General features: G+C 42.8%; 1 protein-coding gene across 6 annotated transcripts in view; it reads right to left on the bottom strand.

Annotated features, from left to right (window-relative positions):
- The window catches only part of SLCO2B1 (solute carrier organic anion transporter family member 2B1), a 101029-nt gene extending 83028 nt beyond the window's left edge, over positions 1 to 18001 (bottom strand). The window contains exons 1-3 of one of the 6 annotated variants that reach the window (XM_043527342.1): positions 17884 to 17974; positions 15362 to 15508; positions 9061 to 9151 (exon numbers count right to left, since the gene is read on the bottom strand). The gene's annotated coding sequence lies outside the window, so the exon portion shown is untranslated. Of the gene's footprint in view, positions 1 to 9060; positions 9152 to 15361; positions 15509 to 17219; positions 17427 to 17883 lie in introns of all 6 variants that reach the window. The other 5 variants (XM_027831761.3, XM_027831763.3, XM_027831762.3 and 2 more) reach the window with 5 other exon arrangements.
- Positions 18002 to 21975: the final 3974 nt, after the last annotated feature.

The following is a 21975-nucleotide window of genomic DNA, read 5'->3' as shown; positions in this document are numbered from 1 at the left end:
CTGAACAAAGAGAAGATTACAGTCTTAATTACTTAATTACAGTCTATAGGTAACTACCTGGGGAACAAATATTTAATAATGGTCTCTAAAATCTAGCAGAGAAAAGTACAACACAATCCAATGTCTGGAAGTTGAAGCTAGGCAAATTCAGACCGGAAATAAGATGTATATTTTTAACAGTGAGAGTAATTAACCCTCAGAACAGTTTACCAAGAAGGGATTGTGGATTCTCCATCACTGACAATTTTTAAATCAAGATTGAATGTTTTTCTAAAAGATCTGCTCTAAGAACTAATTTGGGGAAGCAGGAGGTCAGACTAGATGATCACAGTGGTCCCTTCTGGCCTTAGAATCTCTGAATCTTACACATTTCTTCTCTCCATTTCCTTCTGATAAACCATTCCTTTTACGCATAATTCCTGGGCAACATTTAATATTTCGGAGGATTAGCTGCCATAAACTCTAGTGTAAATAGGGAAGGGGACGCTTTAAATAGTTTCATTTTCATATCATTCTATTTCCCCCCAGGACAGAAAATTGATCAGCTGATGCAATCTGCATCAACGAACAATTTTATTCTTTGCTGTAAAGCTTGACAGTCTCAAGTGAACTCAAATATTGGTTTAACTGTGATGTTTATACAGCTCTTAAAGGTATTTCACAGCAGACATAAATCTAAAAACATGAACTACACAACAGGTATCTACAAGTTTCATACTGGCCTTGGTTGCTGCTCTCAGTCCTGTTCCAAGAGAACAGGTTATGCCATACTAAAACACGGTATGGGATTAAAAAGTAACTACAGTAATAAATTAAAGCATCCAAGAAAAGCCTATTTGGACCTCTGGAAGGTTAAATGATACAGTGGTATAAACACCTGATCTTGTGTGCACTCCAGCATCCCGTGTTGCTAGCCCTGTGGAGCTGGACTGGTGATGAATTACAACTACACACTTCTTTAGTGTGATAAGGATTTAGAGATGGTCCCTTAGCTTAGGAGCAGGATGGGTGTCAAAATGTATGGGAGTGGGGAGTAATAAGTGTCCCGCGCAAATATTTTTACGGTGCAGAATGCAGTGCTATGCGTGTTTATGGGTAAAGTGACTGTGAAGTACTTTAGGGTCTCAGTGTAAAAATTCTCCCTAGTCCTCGGTGTGGTTTAGAATTTTCAATAGCTCTCAATACCATAGCAGGTAAGTGCTGTACTGCTAAATTAAACCTGCATAGTAATGTCTATAGGAGACTTTGAGGACTGTACTGCTCTTCACCGTCTCCGTGTTACAGGGAGTTCTTCCTTAGTAATTATTTCTTGTTGATCTTCTCGTATGTTCTGTGAAAGCAGTCAGACTCTGAGTTAGTCTAACCTCTTTTTTTAAAAAGTTTTACAAAACCAATCACTACTAGACATATTTTCGTTACAGTATGAAAAACAGGTATAAAATGTTGTAAGAAATCCATGGGAGTCTTGGACTCCAGGGTTGTCCTTTTGTTGTTCACCAGAGCCACATTGAATTTCATAGCATCACCAAGGATAGAGCTCAGATCCTCCTCCTCCAACAGAGTCCATTACCACTTGAGTTAAAGGAGAATCTACATTTGCTGTTAGCAGTATAGGGCATATAACACACAATTGAGCAGTTCTGAGTCCATCCAGTCAAGGGCACTGGTTCATGTACACTCTGGTGTGTTCATTACAATAGTCTTGTTTTGTTTTTTAATTTGGATTATAAATTTCCTTGCAGTGCTTGCAAATCAATATTGTATCAACGAGCTAGTGCATGAGAATCAAAATACGAAAGTAGACAAACCACATAAATAGTGAAACATAAAGTAGACTTTCAGAATTCTGTCAGTTTAAATAATGTAAGGCACAATTCATAAAAAGTAAAGAAGTTAGTGGGTGGATGATAATAATTTTAACAAAGATGTGCTTGCAAGAATGAGGGGAATATCAGATGAAAGAATAGAAAAAATATTTTTATAAACCAGGCAAGACAAATAACCAACTTAAAGAAATAATTGGATAGATGAGGTTAGATAGATACACATACACATTTAAAAGGGAAAACAAGTTGTAACCAGGCAATGAAAACAACAGACAGAGTCTCATTAATTTTTCACCTCTTCAGAAATCAAACCAGGCTACCAGTTATTCACACCAGAGCTGTATATATAAGCCCGCAGTCAATGCTCCCCCAGTTTATCAAAACCCCTGCCGGGAGCTGGGCTTGCTGTACAAAAGCACTGTCCTCCATTTTGAACCCTTTCTCTTTACAAATAGATCCCGATGTACAAACGCATCCATTTAAATTAATGGGTTTTCCAGATGAGGATTCCTCAATGAATCTGCACCTCTAAGGAACGAGAAGAAGAGGAAATTTATTCTTTCCTGAAATGGAGGCTGATTTTGAGTTCATGAACTGATTTGCAGTTCATGCCAGTAGAGGAAAGAGATGGCAAATACTGGAACAGTGTGTCCAACCTGCCTTCTCCCTAATTAAAATAATGGAGAAGAGGGGAGGGAAAGAAAACCAGAGGGGGAAAAAGTCCTTTTCCCCTGCTTTGGATGGGACTACACGCCTGCTTAGCTGGGTCAGGGTTGGAGTGCTCAGCAAACTGCAGGTCCCACTATCCCAGAAGAGGCCTGCATTCCCAGGACTATGTTCCTGACCCCCTTATGCCCAGCTATGTGTTCCCATGCCACAAGGCTGTACTTTAACCTATTCATGCACCCACCTGCCACTAAGGGGGAGATGTAAAATACTGGAGTGGTTTTCTTTAACTTAATTTGAAAGCCAACAGAAGTAGGGCCTAATTCATTTCCACTGTGGCCCAGTGGATATAGCACTACAGTAGGAGGTCTAGGTTCTCTTTCTGGTTCTACCACTGGCCTGCTGGGTCATCTTGGCCAAGTCATGGCACTGCTCCATGCCTCAGTTTCCCCACTGTAAATTGAAGGTAATGGTACTCACCCTCTTTGCAAAACGCTTTGGGATCTACAGATGAAAAGCATTATATAAGAGCTAGATGTTATTGCACAGGGATGGATTGGGCCCATTATTCCATACTCTTTCATTGTAAGAAACATTGGAACACTTAAAACAAAGGGAGTTGTTTATTGTTTCACTAAATGCCTGCATTCTAGAGTCAGCTCTGAACTATACAGGCACTTTGTCATAAGCAATAACCAAAATACAGGGGGACATGGATCAGTGTTCACGTCGCACTCCCCGTCAGTACCCAGCCCAAGCCTGGGAAGTTAATGATCCACCCAGCGGACCAAGTTCAGTGATGAATCCTGGTCACATGCCACCTGAAGCACATTGCGCATACGCTAGGAAGACCAAAATAAGAGCTGCTGCAATATACAGCCTGACCTGTCCCATCTCCTCTCTGATAACATTACAATGGAATGCTCACAATTCACCAAGCAGGCCTCCACTGCATGGAAATTTGACTCTACTGTAAAACTTCATTTGAAAGAGCACAGCCATGAATTCTGCTTCATATATTGGACCAGGAGATGTTGTAGACAAGTACAGTTCTAACCAGGGCAGGGGAGCTGGAAACTATTTTGTGCCATCTCCAGGAATGCCAAATAGGACCAGCAATTGTTTAAATACCACCCAGAGTTACACAAGCTGCAGTGTATTCCCATTACAATGCAGTTTTGCAAGGTCTTTTCCCAGGCAATAATACTGTGTTTACAGGATCCATTAGCTCACTGGACATAGCCCTAGCTGTTTAAGAAGAGGTTCTTACACACACTGTGTAAATACAATTCAGATTTACAGTCAGGGTTCTGTGGGAGATCTCAAAGATCACTTTCCAAATAAGAATGTTTTGCAGTTACAGTGGCACACAGCAGCCTCCTTGTGAGGCTCTCAGTGTGATTTACAAACACTCAGCAAATAAGCATTGCAACTCCGGAGGGAACAGTCCACCAGCTTTAATTAGTGAACGGCAGTAATTAGATAATGTTTGTAGAACTGTACATGTTTGTATACTCTGTTTAATTAGCTTAACTAGTTAATGTAGAATTCTTCCCTAGAACATACCTGACACCTGGCACAATACAAAGGTAAACTCTTTATAGTCTCTGGTAGGGATGATCGAGCAGTATTTTCCAGATGGGGTAGATGAGCTCTGTTAGATACAGGGAAACTTCCCCAGCCCTCCCAAGAGTTTGATGGTAGTATTTTAACAATGGGCTCACAAGAGACCCCAACAGCCTTCTCCAGATTATCGCTGATCAAATGTTTTCTTCCCTTTTCTGTACTTTAGTCTAAACCTGAGGCTCTTCATGGTGCAGATGGGCTTGTTTCTATGCAGTGCGTGCTATTTTTCAGGTGCCCACTAGTACTGCAATAGCTGGGGAAGACAGGAAAAAGCTCAGTCTGAGTGGGGTGCTTTCCTTTGCTCCTGCTGAGATGTTGACTATAATATTGCAGCAGTTTTCAAGCCCTGATTTTATAAACTGGATTATTGGTAGCCATCCCACTTTGGGCTAAGATCCCATCTCAGTGCACAAGCTAGGGGTTGAGCTAGGTCAGGACAATGCTGGGAGACTTCTGAGGAATCCCCAGGTGCTGTAGCATGTGGTTTTCCCGATTCAGTAGGTGGCATTCTTACTTCTGAACAACTGTCTTCCTGTGGTATTAATGGGCACTGTGTTATCAGAGGTTCTGTCTTTCATATGAGAAGTAAGGGCTTGTCTACACTACCCGTCAGATCGGCGGGCAGCGATCGATCCAGCGGGGGTCGATTTATCGTGTCTAGTATAGACGTGATAAATCAACTGCTGAGCGCTCTCCCTTTGACTCCGGTACTCCTCCAAAACGAGAAGCGCAAGCAGAGTCGACGGGAGAGCATCAGCTGTCGACTTACCACAGTGAAGACACCGCGGTGAGTAGATCTAAGTACGTCGACTTCAGCTACACTATTCACGTAGCTGAAGTTGCGTATCTTAGATCGACCCCGCGCAGTAGTGTAGACAAGCCCTAACACTGAGGTCCTGACCACTCATCGTTATTAAAGATACCATAGCACTTTTTACAAAGTGGGGATGGTTGGTGGAGTGTGTGCGGGGAGTTTGTAGGGAGGGGCTCAATTCTGCTCCCTATTACACCCTAACTTTATTGATTTCAAAAGCCAAGAGTGCATTAGTGCTGAAGTTGCGACCAAACTATAATGTTCTGCTTCACTAAATTCCTCCCTTCAATTTAACTTGAATATACAACAGAATTAGGCTATGTCTACACTATTACTTATGTGGGAGAAACTTATGTCTCTCAGGGGTGTGAATATTCCACCTCCCCGGGCAACATAAGTTTTGCCGGCATTAGCACTGGTGTACACAGCGCTATGTCGGTGGGAGAGCTTCTATTGCGGACATCGCTACCGCCGCTCGTTGGGGGTGGATTAATTATGTCGATGGGAGACATTGGCATAAAGTGGCTACACAAGAGATTGTACAGCGGGACAGCATTGGTACAGCTGCACTGCTGTAAGCTCTGTAGTGTAGACATGGCCTTAGCCTTCTCTTCCTGTCCTAAATTGTTGTATAGTGGAAACTTTTGCTGTTATCCAGCTCCTAGGGTCTACCCAAGGTGGTTGCATCCCTGCAATGGGTTAAATGAGCCCTATGTGCACCGCTGACATATCACATTAAGACTGCAAAGCACTTTGGACTGACAGGTGCTATATCAATGGAAATTATTGTGATTATTCCCTAAAGGATTAACAACTGCATGAGCTTTCTTGGCTTATATTGGTGGATTTCAGATTTAATCTTTATACACATCACTCGTCCAGAGAGCTGTTATCTTATTCTAGCAGCTATTTCCAGCATTTTGTTTATTACCCCCAGCTGTAATCTTGTAGCTTTCAAATATGCGGTCTCTTCCTCCTACTCTCTGCCCCTCCCCCCTCCGCCCCAAATAAGAGCAACCACGAATTCATTTCCCTGCTCATTTGCTCCGAAAATCAGAATCAGTGAAAAACGGCTGCACTGGGCAGTATTTCAAGGGCAGCAGGCAAAGGTGGCAGATCGATCATTTTAAATAGTGTCATTGACCCTAGTACAAAGCTCTTTAAAAAGCAGCATTTCTCCTAGTGGAGCAGAAAACTGTTTACTTATTATATGCTTGAAAGTAAATTCTTAAGCTCTCAAAGAGAAAGTGCTGCTCCCATAAAACTTGCAGGGACTTTCCACGTTTCTGACAGGCGTTAACAGAGCAAAGCCAGATGCAAGGGCAACCAGATTTCAGTTCACGCAATCTAGGTCAAAGTTTCATGAACTGATGTTTACACTGCAGGGGACTCGGACAAAGCTCCCTCTTGTTTGGCGTCTAAGACGAACAGATATAAAGCACTGAGATAAGCACCCATTTTGTATGCTTCATCTAACTCAGCCAAACCATGGAGAGCTGTGGGAATGATCCACCAGCCGCTAGTCGAGGTGCTGAAGGTTGGCTCACCTTCCTGTACCAACAATATTGAGAGGGAGTCAGCATATTATGCACATGGGCCTCTCTTAGCCATTTTAGGATTTTAGAGGTACTGGGGCAGACCTTCAGCTACTGTAAATTGTAACAGCTCCAATGGATGCCAGCAGACAATCTGCCCCATTAACTTTGGGGATGAGAACTTCTCCTAGATGCCATTTTCTCCTTTTTATTTCTGTGTTCTCAGAGGCCCTGAGCCTCAATAACCCCCTCCTCTGGCCTGGGAGAGCTGGATGTGGTTCCGTCCTAAGTCCATCAATGCAGACCCTTGAATCTATCATGCATGCGTTGCTTGGGAGCAGTACTCCAAACCTTTTGAGGTGGGGGCGGGGGCAAGGTACTGAGCCTAGAATTTGAACTAAGATCTCAAACAAGGCCAGCCTGCTATAGTTATTTTTAAATTACAAAATCTTACTAATGTAAAGTATGACTACCAGGGATTCTGATGTTTTCCTTGCCTAAAGCTCTTATCATTGTACTCTGGATTGCTGCACTTGCGGGGAATGGGTGCAGCGAACCCGGAAGAAACACCCAGCAAAGGTACTGTAGGGAACAATTCTTTAGTGGTAGTGAGACAGATTACCTAGTCTAATACGTCTTTTCCATCTATAACTTCTAATATACTAGTCTTGATCCAAATGCACCATTCTCATTTATTAATAACACTTTTATTAATAGCAGCACAGCTCTTATTAGGCTGGGAACTCGAAAAAGGAAACACTCCTGTTAGTACTTGAGCTTAGTGGAGCTTGAGTAAACGGAGAAATAAACGCAGCAAATTAAAGCTCAGCAAGGGACACACACACAGCTTAGAAATATCGAGTTAGCTAGCTTCCTTTTACTAAATTTGCAGATCGTTTACAATTTACTAGCTATAAAACTGAAATACTTAAATTTGTGTGGTATTAAGTGAAAATTTTCAGTGAAGAGGACAAAGCTACCATACCAATAAATATAGATGACATACTATACATGACATCTTCTCCTTGGAATAAGAAAGAAAATGGATTTAAACATGTATCCAAAGACTGGTACCCAAACAGTACCCAACAGACAGCAAGGAAGTGAACGCTAGCTAAGACTAACTTTATAACTCTTTATAATGGAAATTATTACAAGGATATTGGAGAAATCCCATAGAAATGAAAATAAAAATGAAAGAAACTATTTTTGGATTTTTTTAAGCCATCATGAGACATAAGAAGTTATTTAAAAGAAAGAGGAAAGCGTCCTCCGCTGTAAACTTGTGTTGTTAATAAATATGGACCGAAAATAATACTCTGGGTTCAGGAGATTTAACAAAGCCACATTTAACAATTGACCTCTATTGTTATAATGAGCCATCATATCCTGCAGCACCTTTTGATTTTCTTTGGCAGTCTCCTATCCAAATACTCCTGGACCTACAGTAGGTTAGCTAATGAGATTTAACTAGGTCACAGCCTGAAGTGATATGAATGCACCAGAAACACCAATTTAAAATAATTTGGTTGCGGTTAAGACAATGATATACTGAAAATATACACAAATCTTCCCCTGGTACCCTCTCACCTGCTGTCCACTCTGCCTATCAGTTCTGCCTGCCCTGCCAAACTTTTCCTTACATCTAATCCGAGCAGAAGAATAGCTGTGTGATTATTCCTCTACATTGTGTGCATGTTAAGGCACCACACAATGTGGTTCTTAACCCCAAGAAGATAAAGGTATGTAGGAAGAGTATGTGGCAAAAGCCATTGGCTGAGTATCACTGTATTAGTTAGTTATAGATTTATGTACAAATCAATGTAAATCACTAGTTTACAGACACAATATTAACTTAGGGCATGTCTGCACTGCAAAATTAAGTCAACCTAACTTATGTTGGCAGACAGCTGCTGCAGTAGTTACATCGCTTGTGCTTGGTCCTCACCAGAAGCGCTCGCACCAATTGAACTGTCTGTGTGGGGCATTATGGGATGGCTTCTGAAAGCCAGCAACAGTCAACGTAAGCAATGCAGTGTCTCCACTGACACTGCGTCGACCTAACGACATCGACATTGGCTCTGTGTGTCTGGTGGAGGTGGAGTTACTAAGTAGGTGCAGCGGGTAAGTTATGTCAGTGGGAGCTAAATTTTAGAGTAGACACTTCCATAGTTTGATTGACATAAGCTGCCTTGCGTTCATCTAACTCTGTAGTGTAGACCAGGGCTTAATAAGCCACATTTCAGATAGAGGCGTCTGAGCCAGGTGAGTACTGGGAATGAGAAGTGAACAGGGGAGAGAGTGGATTGCATACTAGCCAGAGGAAAGAAGACTGAGGAAATTAGGACCAGCTCTAAGTTCATTGGTGCTTTAGGTAATGCCTCTGTACTGGGAGGCTGATTGTCAGGAGCCGGTGTGGAGTGATTGCAGGCCTGAGTTCCAGGTTGGTTCCTGAGGGAGTGTAGTGGCTGGTGTAGGGGGTACTGGATAGTGAGGGACTTTTGTACATCACATGGAATGTATTCGGAAAAGACGTGTGCACAAAATGAAAGGAGCTGAAGTGACTTTATGTTCAGGATCCTCATCTGCTCACCTTCCTGCTTTCCTACCTCTTGGTCTGTAACTGTGGCAGATGGTGCCATGCCAGGCATTAGAATGTGCGCTCTTCAGGACAGGGAGCGAGTCTGTGTTTGTAAGATGGATACAATGAATAAATAACAATAACAAAGTCAGTTCCTTTTTTCTTGATGTTTCCTGGGTTGTTCTTGACCCAGTTTTCCATCCCCTCCCCTCAGCATCTCTATCTATCCTTAAATCCCACTCTTTAGGGCAGGGTACTTATCTTCTGGCCATCTGGTCTCCTCCTGTTACTATTATTTATTATGTGTACTCTGGTTGTGCCTAGAGGCCAGGACCCCATTGTGCTAGGGACTGTACCTGTTCTATTGTGTTGTATATAGGGTTCTTATATCATGTTCATTGTTGTAGTATGTGAGCATTTTCCAGTAGTGTGTTAAGTGACGTGATGTGTGGATTGTTCTTTCATCCTCTTCCCATGTGAAGAACTGTGTGTTCAATGGAGTGTTTAGTTTTAGTAGGGGTGGTTGTTGTTATGCAATGCACAGACAATCCAGGAAGTTTTTGGAGAGTGCTGGGGACAACTTCCTGGTACAAGTGCTGGAGGAACCAAGTAGGGGCCGTGCTCCTCTTGACCTGCTTCTTACAAACGGGAAGAATTGGTAGGGGAAGTAGAAGTGGGTGGCAACCTAGGCAACAGTGACCATGAGATGGTTGAGGTCAGGATCCTGACAAAAGGAAGAAAGAAGTGTAGCAAAATACGGATCCTGGACTTCAGAAAAGCAGCCTTAGACTCCCTTAGGGAACTGATGGGCAGGATCCCCTGGGAGGCTAATATGAGGGGGAAAGGAGTCCAGGAGAGCTGGCTATATTTTAAAGAAGCCTTATTGAGGGTGCAGGAACAAACCATCTCGATGTGCAGACAAAACAGCAAATGTGGCAGGAGACCAGCTTGGCTTAACAGTGAAATCTTCGGTGAGCTTAAACCCAGAAAGGAAGCTTACAAGACATGGAAATTTGTACAGATGACTAAGGAGGAAATTTCTTTGAAAATTCATGGTGATCGGGGAGGTCCTGGACGATTGGAAAAAAGAAAATATAGTGCCCATATTGAAAAAAGGGAAGAAAGAGAACCCGAGGAACTGCAGACCGGTCAGCCTCACTTCCGTCCTTGGCAAAATCATGGAACAGGTCCTCCAGGAATCCATTTTGAAGCACTTGGAGGAAAGGAAGGTGACAGTCAACATGGATTCACCAAGGGCATGTCGTGTCTGACTAACAAAATTGCCTTCTATGATGAGATAACTGGCTCTGTGGATATGGGGAAAGCGGTGGATATGATATATTTTGACTTTAGCAAAGCTTTTGATTCGGTCTCCCACAGTATTCTTGCCAGCAAGTTAAAGAAGTATGGATTGGATGAATGGACTATAAGGTGGATAGAAAGCTGGCTAGATTGTCGGGCTCAACGGGTAGTGACCAACGGCTCAGTATCTAGTTGGCAGCCAGTATCAAGCAGAGTGCCCCGGGGGTCAGTCCTGGGGCCGGTTTTGTTCAACATCTTTATTAATGATCTGGATGGTGGGATTAATTGCACCCTCAGCAAGTTCGCAGATGACACTGAGCTGTGGAGAGAAGTAAATATGCTGGAGGGTAGGGATAGGGTCCAGAGCGACCTAGACAAATTGGAGGATTGGGCCAAAAGAAATCTGATGAAGTTCAACAAGGACAAGTGTAGAGTCCTGCACTTAGGAAGGAAGAAACCCTTGCACCACTACAGGCTGGGGACCAACTGGCTAAGCAGCAGTTCTGCAGAAAAGGAACTGGGGATTACAGTGGACAAGAAGCCAGATACGAATCAGAAGTGTGTCTTTGTTGCCAAGAAGGTCAACAGCATATTGGGCTATATTAGTAGGAGCATTGCCAGCAGATTGAGGGAAGTGATTATTCCCCTCTATTTGGCACTGGTTAGGCCACACCTGGAGTATTGCGTCCAGTTTTGGTCCCCCCACTACAGAAGGGATATGGACAAATTGGAGAGAGTCCAGCGGAGGGCAATGAAAATGATTAGGGGGCTGGGGCACATGACTTACGAGGACAGGCTGAGGGAACTGGGCTTAGTTAGTCTGAAGAAGAGAAGAGTGAGGGGGGATTTGATAGCAGCCTTCAACTACCTGAAGGGGGGTTCCAAAGAGAATGGAACTAGGCTGTTCTCAGTGGTGGCAGATGACAGAACAAGGAGCAATGGTCTCAAGTTGCAGTTCGGGAGGTCTAGGTTGGATATTAGTAAACACTATTTCACTAGGCGGGTGGTGAAGCACTGGAATGGGTTACCTAGGGAGGTGGTGGAATCTCCATCCTTAGAGGTTTTTAAGGCCTGGCTTGATAATGCCCTGGCTGGGATGTTTCAGTTGGTGTTGGTCCTGCTTTGAGCAGGGGCTTGGACTAGATGACCTCCTGAGGTCTCTTCCAACCCTGATCTGCTATGATTCTATGTACATGTTGCTATATGCTTGTACAAGAGAAGGCAGGTCAAAAACTGTGCCTCGCACTTGGAGCGGAAGGTGGTGATATTTTTAATGGTCCTTAGTAACATGAGCTGTTCATTTCACAGTCTGGCACCAGCCTCCAAGAAAGCTCTGTCTCCTGCACAGATGATCTTTATGCATGTATTTTGCAAACATATAATATCGATCTAACTCTCTACATGGTGGTTTAATCTGCACTAGAGGAATGTAAATTCTCATGTGCACTAATGTGTTGCACACTAATATGCCCATGTGAACTCTGCTTTCAAACACTATTACATTGAGAGGCACTTGGGAACTTTGAGTGTGCACCAGTAGGGGCCACCCTGGCCAGTTACAGAGCACAATAGGCTAGTGCAGACTAAAGCACCATGTAGACAAACTCAGAGAGACAGCCTCTGCCCCAAACAGCATTCTGGAGACAGGCTTCTGACCCATGACGTTCTTCCGGCCCATTGCCTGGTTCTGCAATAGAACTCACACAGGAGCCATGGAACGCTCCTTGCAACATGGTATCCCATGTGGCCACTTACTCAACGCCTAAAGCTCACCTTGGAGGAACCAGATTAAGGAAAGAAGGAGGGGCTGGTTTTGTAGCTGGTAATTAGTATAGAGAATAGTCCTAAGCACTGGGCACCTCAGGCAGTACTGATCTGAGCAACATAGCCACAGTAAATTGCACAGACAGCTCACATTCAAGGTAATTTGTGATTGTCACTATACACCAAAGCCACTCACAACTTCATGGAGACTCCAGGGAATAAAACTCCTGCTGCTAACGCTCCTGTTATGTGGGCTCAGGGAGAATCACCTGTAGTTTGTAGTAGTATGGGACTCTGACTCACAGCTGAGCACTTTTGATTCCATCTAGCAGAGGGCAGAGGTACACAAACATACATAGGCAGCTCAACACACTACAGTTTTGTTTTGTGTCTTTCATACAAACTCAATCCCCAAAAGTTCATGGAGTTGAATCCACCAATCATGTCCAAAGATAAACAATTAAAAATAGCAGAGAGAAGGAAATGAGGAGGTTACACACAAGGCAGAAGAGAAATCCTTTTGCTGACACTTGAAATCTCAGCATGTTACATAAATGGAGAAGATGGGTATTATGCAATATCAACCTGTTTGAATAATTTCTCAAGACAAAGCTTCCCCACTGTGTGGATTATTCTGTAGCAGATTTTACACTCCTGTCTTCATGCACCTGAAAAAGTGGGGTTTTTTACCCACAAAAGCTTATGCCCAAATAAATCTGTTAGTCTTTAAGGTGCCACCGGACTCCTCATTGTTTTTGTGGATACAGACTAACACGGCTGCCCCTCTGATAGTCCTGTCTTCATGACCATGTTTACTTTACAAAATTTTCAAAGCAGTGTGTCTAAAGGTTGGCTCTAACAAAGGGATATGTAGAGTCAGTCTTTTGACAAAGTCCAGAAGCAGCATGCCTTGTGCTGACACACAGCATTCCCATTACAGCCTCAGGACGTAATCAGGACTAGTGGTTTTTGCTAGCTGATGTTTGTTCTGAGGTTCAATCCACTTTGATGAGTGTTGATGAGTTAGTGGTTGTCTGGTTTTTGTTTTGTTTTTGTGAGGGTCACATTGCATAACTAGTACTAGCCCCAGGACAGGCAGAAACCAGACAAACTGCCTATTTCAGTCCTAGGTTTCTCTCAAGTATAGTCTTTCCCTCAAGTCCAAATTCTGTGGTGTATTAGCATTTGCAGTGCTGACAGATGACAGACTGTATTCTAGGCTAAGGCTACTGTCATAGGTGATTGGCCCCTTTAAGGGGAGAAGGGGCCACCCACACTATGCCATATTTAATTAGCTGCTTCCCAGCCTGAGAAGACAAGACTACAAAAGATCACACGATAGCCTAATGGTCCCCTGTGTCTTATAAAAAAGACTGAGAGAGATCAGCCTGGGAGGATCCACAAGGAGTGGGAGGGCTCATGTAGAAGGCCCCGAGCCAGGGTCTGCAGGAGGCTGGGTACTCCAAGGGATCCCACCTGGGGAACAAGTGCTCTATACCAGATCAGGGGAAATACTCTCAAAGGCAGTACAGAAGGGACTAGGAACAGGGCCCAGAGGGCAGGCTGAAGAAAAGTCCTGAAAACAAAGGACTATTTTTGTTTGGGACTTTTTTGTTGGACTTTTGCTACCTTGGAAAGGATTAAGTTTATCACTTGGTTGTAAGGGCTGAACCATATCTCCAACACAGACCAGTGTCTGGAAAGCTGAGGAGACCAACATCAAGGATGGAAACTGAGGAAGGGAGTGCCAGCTCCATCATACTGTGTTATAGGGCAGCCATACCCAATGACAGCTACCAAACAAATTATTTCAGTAGCAACCTTAAGACAGCATTTCGACCCAGGACCCAAATATGAGCAATTACTGCAGTAACTCTTTGTATCACTCCCTCATAGCTTTACTTCTGACTAATTCTTATGTTAGGTCTCTGCGAGGGTCCTCTGCCTGCCTTACTATATTTACCATCCTGCTCCAAAGATGCCCTGCTGTGCCTCACTATAGCCCTGCTCCAGTGCTCTGCTAAAGGAGGCAAGAATCAGGTTTTAATTAATATCTGACCTGTTTGTGTTCCTGGGCTGAAGGAATTCAATGGGGTTGCACAAGGTGTAAGTCAATGAATAGTTTGTGCCCTTGTTTCACACCCACCGCCTGGGTCAGTTTGGATTTTTGGATGCACATGCATTGTGGGCAGAACCGAGGATTTTTAGTTCCCCAAACCAAACTCTACTCCCGCTTTGGCTAAAGGAGAATCTTCTTTAGTTGCAGTAATATTAGGCTTTCTAGCCTCTCTAGTTTGCTGCCACTAGATATCAACAGAGATACAAAACCTTTTAGCAATTCTGATGCCATCCAGCTGATGGCAGTTATGTATACGCCTACCTGCCCGCATATTGGGAGAGTGAGAGAAGCAAAACCTAGTTTTATAAAGATTTTTAAGAAGTACTTTCCTTCATTCACAGTCTAACGGAACGTCCAGGCTGTCACTCAGATGCTCTCCCTTGTAGACTGACACTGAATGGGTATTATCATGTTTGGGAGAGGTTACAAATAAAAGGGACTGGTTATGATTTTCTGCTCACTGTACAGTAGTTGTATATCAACAACAATCCTGAAGAGCTAGGAACTGCCGGAAGAGGGTTCTCTGTTAATACTTTTTATGGCTATGGCATCTTCTGTCTGAGGGGCTCTAACATTTACTCATTGAGTCTCACAGCTCCCGTGTGTGGTAGGCAATTTTACAGATGCAGGAATCTGAGGCACAGAAAAGTGACAGCTCAGATCCACAAAGAGATTTGTGCACTGCAATGCTCAGCATCACAACACCTAACTTTTAGGTGCCTAGAAAATCACAGGACTAACAACACCAGCCACTGAGTTAGGCGCTTAAGCCCCCTATACAATGGATGGGGAGAGATAAGTGCTTAACTATACAATCCACAAAAGCCAGCATGCTAAGCATGGAGCTGCCTGAGCCATCCAATAGGAGATGCCAAGGAGAGGAGGCTGTCCTAAGCCACACCCATCTCATAGAGATAGGCACTTAAATCAAGGCTATAGGGAGGCACCTATCGCTGCTTGCAATCCACAGCCAGGAACCCCTCCACTGAAGTGACACGGCTTAGGTGCCTAAGTTATTTCTTGTGAGAAGTAGTGAGGCAGGCCCCTTAATCCCTGCAAACTTGTCAGATGAGGAGGTGGTGCCATCACCCACCATATAACATTTAACTCAGTGGTTAGAGAGCTCACCTGGGATGTGGAAGGTCAGATTCAATTCCTCACTCTGCCTGAGGGGGAGAGAATTTGAACAGGATCTCCCACAGCTCTCGGAGTGCTTTAACTATGGGATGTTCTGATGGGGAGTGTCCCTCAATCTCTCCTGGTGAAGCTGTTCCACTGTGGATAAATACTTAGAGTCATTGACCAGTGTTAAAGTTTGACTCAGACTCCCAATTTATCAGACCATTCTGTTTTATTAGCAAAGCTGCTCTGCTAATACATTTAGAAGTGAGCCCCCCGAGTGGGGCTTGTGTCTCTTAATTTATACAGTTTTTTGGAGAACAAGTTACAGAGAAGTTACAGACAAAAGAAGAAAAAGATTTTAGTCACCACCCTTCGAGATCCCTGAGACCAGTCACGTATCTTCAATTATCTGCCACCCTTAACAATCTCCTTTAACAGCTTCCTTAACCTAACTAATTGCCCTTCACACCTTCCATTCTGATGCCTGCTTCTTAGACGTGCTGGCTCTATCTTAATTGCTTCTCCGTTCAAAAGCTAACTGTCCCTACGTGTGCTCCCTCAGATACTTTGTAACATGTTTTGGCATGCCCTCTCATATACAATGTATCCAGCATGTCCCCTTATACAACGTTATACTTATACAATGTTATACTTCCACACCAGAGTGAGACAAGGTAGCCTGGTAGTTAGGGCATCCACTTAAGAGGCGGGAGATCCAGTCCCTCTCCTCCAAAAACTCTTTAATCATTTATACACAGTTGAGGCACCTACAGGATTAGGAGACATCAAAAAGGCTATTTTGTGGGTTGCAGTGATGCCTAAAACTGGGAATCAGGTGCCTAAGTACCGTTGTGGATCTTAAGCCTAAGTCACACAGACAGTCTGCGGAAGACAGGGGATTAAACCTTCATCTCCCATTTCCAAAACACGAGGGTCACCGTTCGTCTCCCTTGATAATGCTAGGTGAAAATGGAACAGTGGCATCTGTAAAATGTTTTACGGTAGTGCTGTAGTTCAGAGCCTTTCCCCTAAAGCTCAACAGATCAAAGGCAGCCAAGTTTAGCAGTGACTGAAAGTCATTACCAACTGATGACTATTCAGTGTCCTTTGTGAAAAGAGTTGGATGACTCTTAGTCCAGTCCCTAGGGGACAGACATCCCCCTCATAAAAACTACCATCACAACTGGTATCGTTGTCTCCCTGGCCCTGAAAGGAAATTTCAGCTGAAACATTTATATGGAGAAGAAGAATATCTAAAGTTCTAACAGTTAATGCTAGCAAAGGAAAATAGCACAGGAGATACAATGTCATGTTTCTGGGTTTAAATTATCTCAAATTATTAAGGATGGGGGAAAACCTTCATGGGAAGCAGTTTATCCCACATCTGGCTATTGTGAGGCTCTTATTTTCCCTTTGAAGCACCACATGCTGGCAACTGTCAGAGACAGGGTACTGGACTACATAGCTGGAGCTCCGGTCTGAACCAGCATGGCAATTCTATGTTTCTGTGACCAAGGACGGGACGAGTTGTGGAGAGCAAAGCACTCTCTCCGCCCTAGAGTTGAGCCAACTAAGTCAAGGCTGCGAAAGATTGCTGGGACAATGCAGGGGAACCTGCACTGAAACTGCTAAACTGCTTGTTCTGTGAATTGAAGACTCTGCTCTCCAAAGCTAATAATTCCACCCCATTCGCCGGCAGGCTGTTCACATAATAAATAAACGTGCTGCGACATAGCATGATGTTCACTCTGTACACCTGCAATGCAGCCACTAGAACTGCTGGGATTACTGTCACCATACAGTCTGCGTAGAGCTGCAGCTCCGCTAGATTAATGCTTGATTTTTCTGTCACTCTAACACCTACCAGCTCCTTGTCACGGTCTTTGTCATCTGGCCAAGGAGATGAAGCAGCAACATACTCCTTAATTGATTAGATGAGTCTCTGGTCAGGAATCCAGTCCAAGTCCCTCTCCTTGCAATACAGAGCACTATTTCCATGTCACCAACTTCAGGGGTTAAATATACTCAGACATAGGAAATGGCTTATGTCTCCCTAGAAATCCACCCTGCCCTAAAATAAATGCAAGACATCAGAAAAGTGAGTCTGGGTTAGTGAAATCTCCTACAGTGAAATGACTTTCTTGAACAACACTGGAACTTTTGTTCTGTTTCACTAGATTATTTCACTCCAAGTGGGTTATGCCTAAGGCTGCAGTGTAAAAGTATGGTTGTTTTGTTAGAACAAGAGAATCAAAGAAATAAAACAAGAAGAGAGAACTCCTCATGGAACAAACAGTACAGAACATTTGTGCCCACTCCCTCTTTTTGAGCTGCTAAGAAATCCAAGTCCTGCACAGTCTAAGAAGTTGTATAAAAGTAACCCACTGGGGAAAGCAGCTCAGGCAGCTACGGATTTATAGACACATGAGCTGTGCTGAGGTCTGAATCTGGAGGAAAAACCAAAACAAGTTAAGCAACAAGCCGCTCAATTACCTTCTTTCTTATAACAAAGCACTCGGGATACTCACAATTTCTAGACACCCCTTTTCATAGTCTCAGTGCTGCTGTAGCAAACACATTCCTCAGCCCATGTGTTTTCTAGCCATAGACTACTTTAGTTTTCAGCATGGGGCGGGGTGTTTGTGTGGAGGGGAGGGACTTAGCGTATGCTTCTGATTTGAAATTGCCAAAAGTTTTTTTTCTAACTTCCAATTTTGCGATCTGTCTGTCTGCACTCGGATTTTCTGTGATTTGTGTTGGTTTTAAGCCTTTTATTTACACATTTTTGGAGCCAAAAATTTCAGAGGCTGTTTGTTTGTTTGAATTTTAGCCAATAACTTTGAAAATGTAATAGCTCTTGATTTAAAAAAAAAAATCCCAACAAAAACAGCAATCTTTGCTCTAATTCTATCCATATTGCAAAATTCCTGCTTCTCACCCCTTCCCCTCATATACTGCTAGGATCTACCTCATGTTGGATTATCAACCCTCCAGGGTTGCCCTGGAGTCTCCAGGAATTAAAAATTAATCTTTCATTAAAGATTACATCATGTGATGAAACCTCCAGGAATATGTCTAACCAAAATTGGCAACCCTAATCTGATGTGCTTTGTTCATCATGTTTGACTTATTATTCTAATTTGTTACTTGTGGCTTTCTCAGATGCAGTGTTGGTTATGCATTTGTGATTTAGAGCATTTGTTTCTATAACTAATCACTATAACATTTTCAGATAAGAACAAGAGAAAATAAAGTACAGACACCACCAGCTAAATCTGTCAAGGGAGAACAGGGATTTCTCTCTTCAAGCTTGTCATTTTAAAAAATTGTTTACAGTGTTCATTGAGTACACACTGATCCACTGGAATTAGTGGTCTTCTCACTTTTATTTGCTTATGTATCAAGGACACACACACTTCATGCAGTATTTTATATTTTTCCATGTAGAGATGGTCTCCTAACCAGGACTCCCAATCTAAGCAGCCTCTAACTTTACAAGGGGTGGGGAGGTCATTTCAAATTGGAATCCAAATTTAGTAGCCTGCACCTATATCTTTAATAGGCTGACCCAAATTTTCCTCGATTTTAGCGGGGCCTGTATCTGAACTTTGGTGTCAAATGTTCATCAGTACTCAGTTACCAGCACAATCGTTCACTGCAGATTATAGATGAGATCTAATAGATTAGATTAGATTAGATTAGATTAGATATCTGGCAGCGGTTGTGCTGACACCTGTATTTATCAAGCTAATCAGGATTGTTTCATATATACTCTGTCCTCCTCCTCCATCTATTTGTTTTATCCATCTGCTTTTATTTCATCATGCTTTTCAATTGGGACAGGGTGTGTACATTGTAGCACCACAGGGTCCTGATCCCTAATCAGGTCCTCTAGGTGCTACTGTAATAGAGGTAATAAGAAATAACTTTTGAGAGCTATAAATAGGGACATTTAGGAATGGGGAGGAAAAAGACACACCTTCCAACTCCACTGAAGTACAGAGGCTAGCTGGCCTTTTTTGGAAGGAAAATATGTGCAGAATGGAAAATATTTTCCTAAAAATAAGGACTGCTGGACCCTCTTAAATAGGGAGAGTGCACTACTCCCATGCCTTGTTTTACCTTTTAGACAAGAAGAGAACCTATTCTGATAGTTAAAACACAACCTGGGATTCAGGAATTCTGGTTTCTACTCCCTACTCTGCCACTGACTCGTTGCTTGGCCTTGGCCAAGTCACTTAACCTCATCTGTAAAATGGAGGTAACACTTCCCAGAGTAAGGTAAAGTTTAACTTTTTAATGTCAGGAAAGTGCTTGGAAAGTTTAGATGAAAAGCACTAGAGAAATGCAGCATATTAATATTGACCTTAAGTGTCAAATGCAGACCTAGTATGAATGGGAACAACTCCACTGAAGTTAGTGGGACAAGTTCACTCGCTGCATTCAATATAATTACACTTGGTTATGCCAGTGGTGAATTTAGCCCCAAGTGGCTGCACCTGCTTACACCAGGATTGGGCATGGCCCTATGTATTTTGGTCCTGAGACATAGCTGAGGTGGCCTTTGACAGGTTTGGAGATTTGGTTCAGATAAGCACCCAGACATATGGATGCTTATCCTAGTCCCTTCTGCTAAACTGGGTGTAAATGTCAACAGACAATGGCAATATGAGCAGTAGTTGCCCCTGATTTACTATGTACCGTGCTAATTAGGTTCCTTGGAAGGGAGGAAGAGATCAGATACACAGTACATGCTGCTTTTTCTGCTTATCTTTTCCTGGTGCGTAATTTTTATTTCTGTTTGGAACAACTGGGACCCAGTTGTTTTGGAAGCTACAGAATTAAAATATTGCTTGTGGTTTTGAAATGGGTCAAAGTCAGAACCTTGTTACAAATCCTCATATTTGGTGGATCAGGTAAAATAAGACCCACAGCTGAGCAAGTCCAAGTTTTGATTCTACGAAATCCAAACCATCCTGTTTTCCATATTAATGTATTCAAGATTCTTTTATTTGTCTCTGCCTCCTTTTAGCATAAAATGAGGATCTCAGAGACGTTTTCTCAATGCAGTTCACTAGACACCCCCTGAGTTTCCTGACTTTCATTCTAGGACATCAAAACCTATTGACACACTGCTTCTTCCACATATATTCTTAAGGAGTCCACAGGATACACTACAATTAACTTAGGCTTGTATAAAGACTGGAAGTGGATGGGTCATTACACAAAGTAAAACTATTCCCCCCCCCCCCCCCGCCCACTGTCCCTCAGAAGTTTTTGTCAACTGATGGAAATGGCCCACCTTGATTTTCACCACGAAAGGTTCCCCCCCCTCCCCCCCCCCGCTGGTAATAGCTCACCTTACCTGATCACTTTCATTACAGTGTGTATGGTAACACCCATTGTTTCATGTTCTCTGTGTATATAAATCTCCCCACTGTATTTTCCACTGAATGCATCCGATGAAGTGAGCTGTAGCTCACGAAAGCTTACGCTCAAATAAATTTGTTAGTCTCTAAGGTGCCACAAGTCCTCCTTTTCTTTTTGCGGATACAGACTAACATGGCTGCTACTCTAAAAGGTGACCTTTTTAGGATCATGCTGTCTGACTGTAAGTTCCTTGGAGGAGAGTCCATTGTTTTGTACAGTACCCAGCATGCTGTTGGTTTATAACAAATAGTATTAATAATTTAGAAATGATACTTGAGAAGAGAGAGGGTAACAGACTCAGTAAAAAGTGCAAATACGTGGAACTGTCCTACTTTGACTGTAAACACAATCTTCAAGGAAGGAAGCAGACTGAAGGCCCACAGTCTGGTGCTTTATTCCTTCAGCAATGCTGCCACCTAGGGACAAAGGTTTATTTCTGCAGCTGTTTATATTGGTGACCTTCTCTGACCAATATAGCAGGCCTTGATCCTGCAAAGACATATGTGTGTGTATTGTTAGTTCATAGAATATATGTGTGTGATTGATTTTACATACCATGAGTTAGTCTCATTGACATTAACAGAAAAAACTCCTTTTAAAAAATGCTTAATTTTTTAAAAATAGCCTAGGGGAGCTAATAAAGACTGATGAATGTCGGAAGTCTGAAATACCTGAGTCTTGAGAGCTTTAAGTTAATGTTTATGGATATGAAATACTTTTAATAAAAAGTATTCATATTTATTTCATAACAGTGCGATTGTTCCTTATAGGGAGTTTTCTAGTGTTGAGTCTTCCAAAAGAAGAGGTGGAAGCACCATTGCTTCAGAAGAGATTATAAAGCCAAAGTGATCATCTCGTCTGATCTCCTGTGTAATACATCCCATTGGACTTCCCTGAATTAATTCCTGTTTGAATTACAGCAGATTCTTTAGCCATATAAATAAAAAGAAAACAAGGAAAGAAGAAGTGGGACCACTAAACACTGAGGATGGGGTGGAGATTAAAGATAATCTAGACACGGCCCAACACCTACTAGAATACTATGCCTAAATTTTTAATGAGGGTAATGAGGATTTTAAGAATAGTGGCAGGGTGGACAATGAAAATTAGGATATGGAAGTAGAAATGACCACATCCGAAGTGGAAGTCAGACTCAAACAGCATAATGGGACCAAATCTGGAGCCTGGAT

Source organism: Chelonia mydas, chromosome 1 (assembly GCF_015237465.2).
Source record: "Chelonia mydas isolate rCheMyd1 chromosome 1, rCheMyd1.pri.v2, whole genome shotgun sequence".
NCBI classification, from domain to species: Eukaryota; Metazoa; Chordata; order Testudines; family Cheloniidae; genus Chelonia; species Chelonia mydas.
This window is presented reverse-complemented; position numbering and strand designations above follow the sequence as displayed.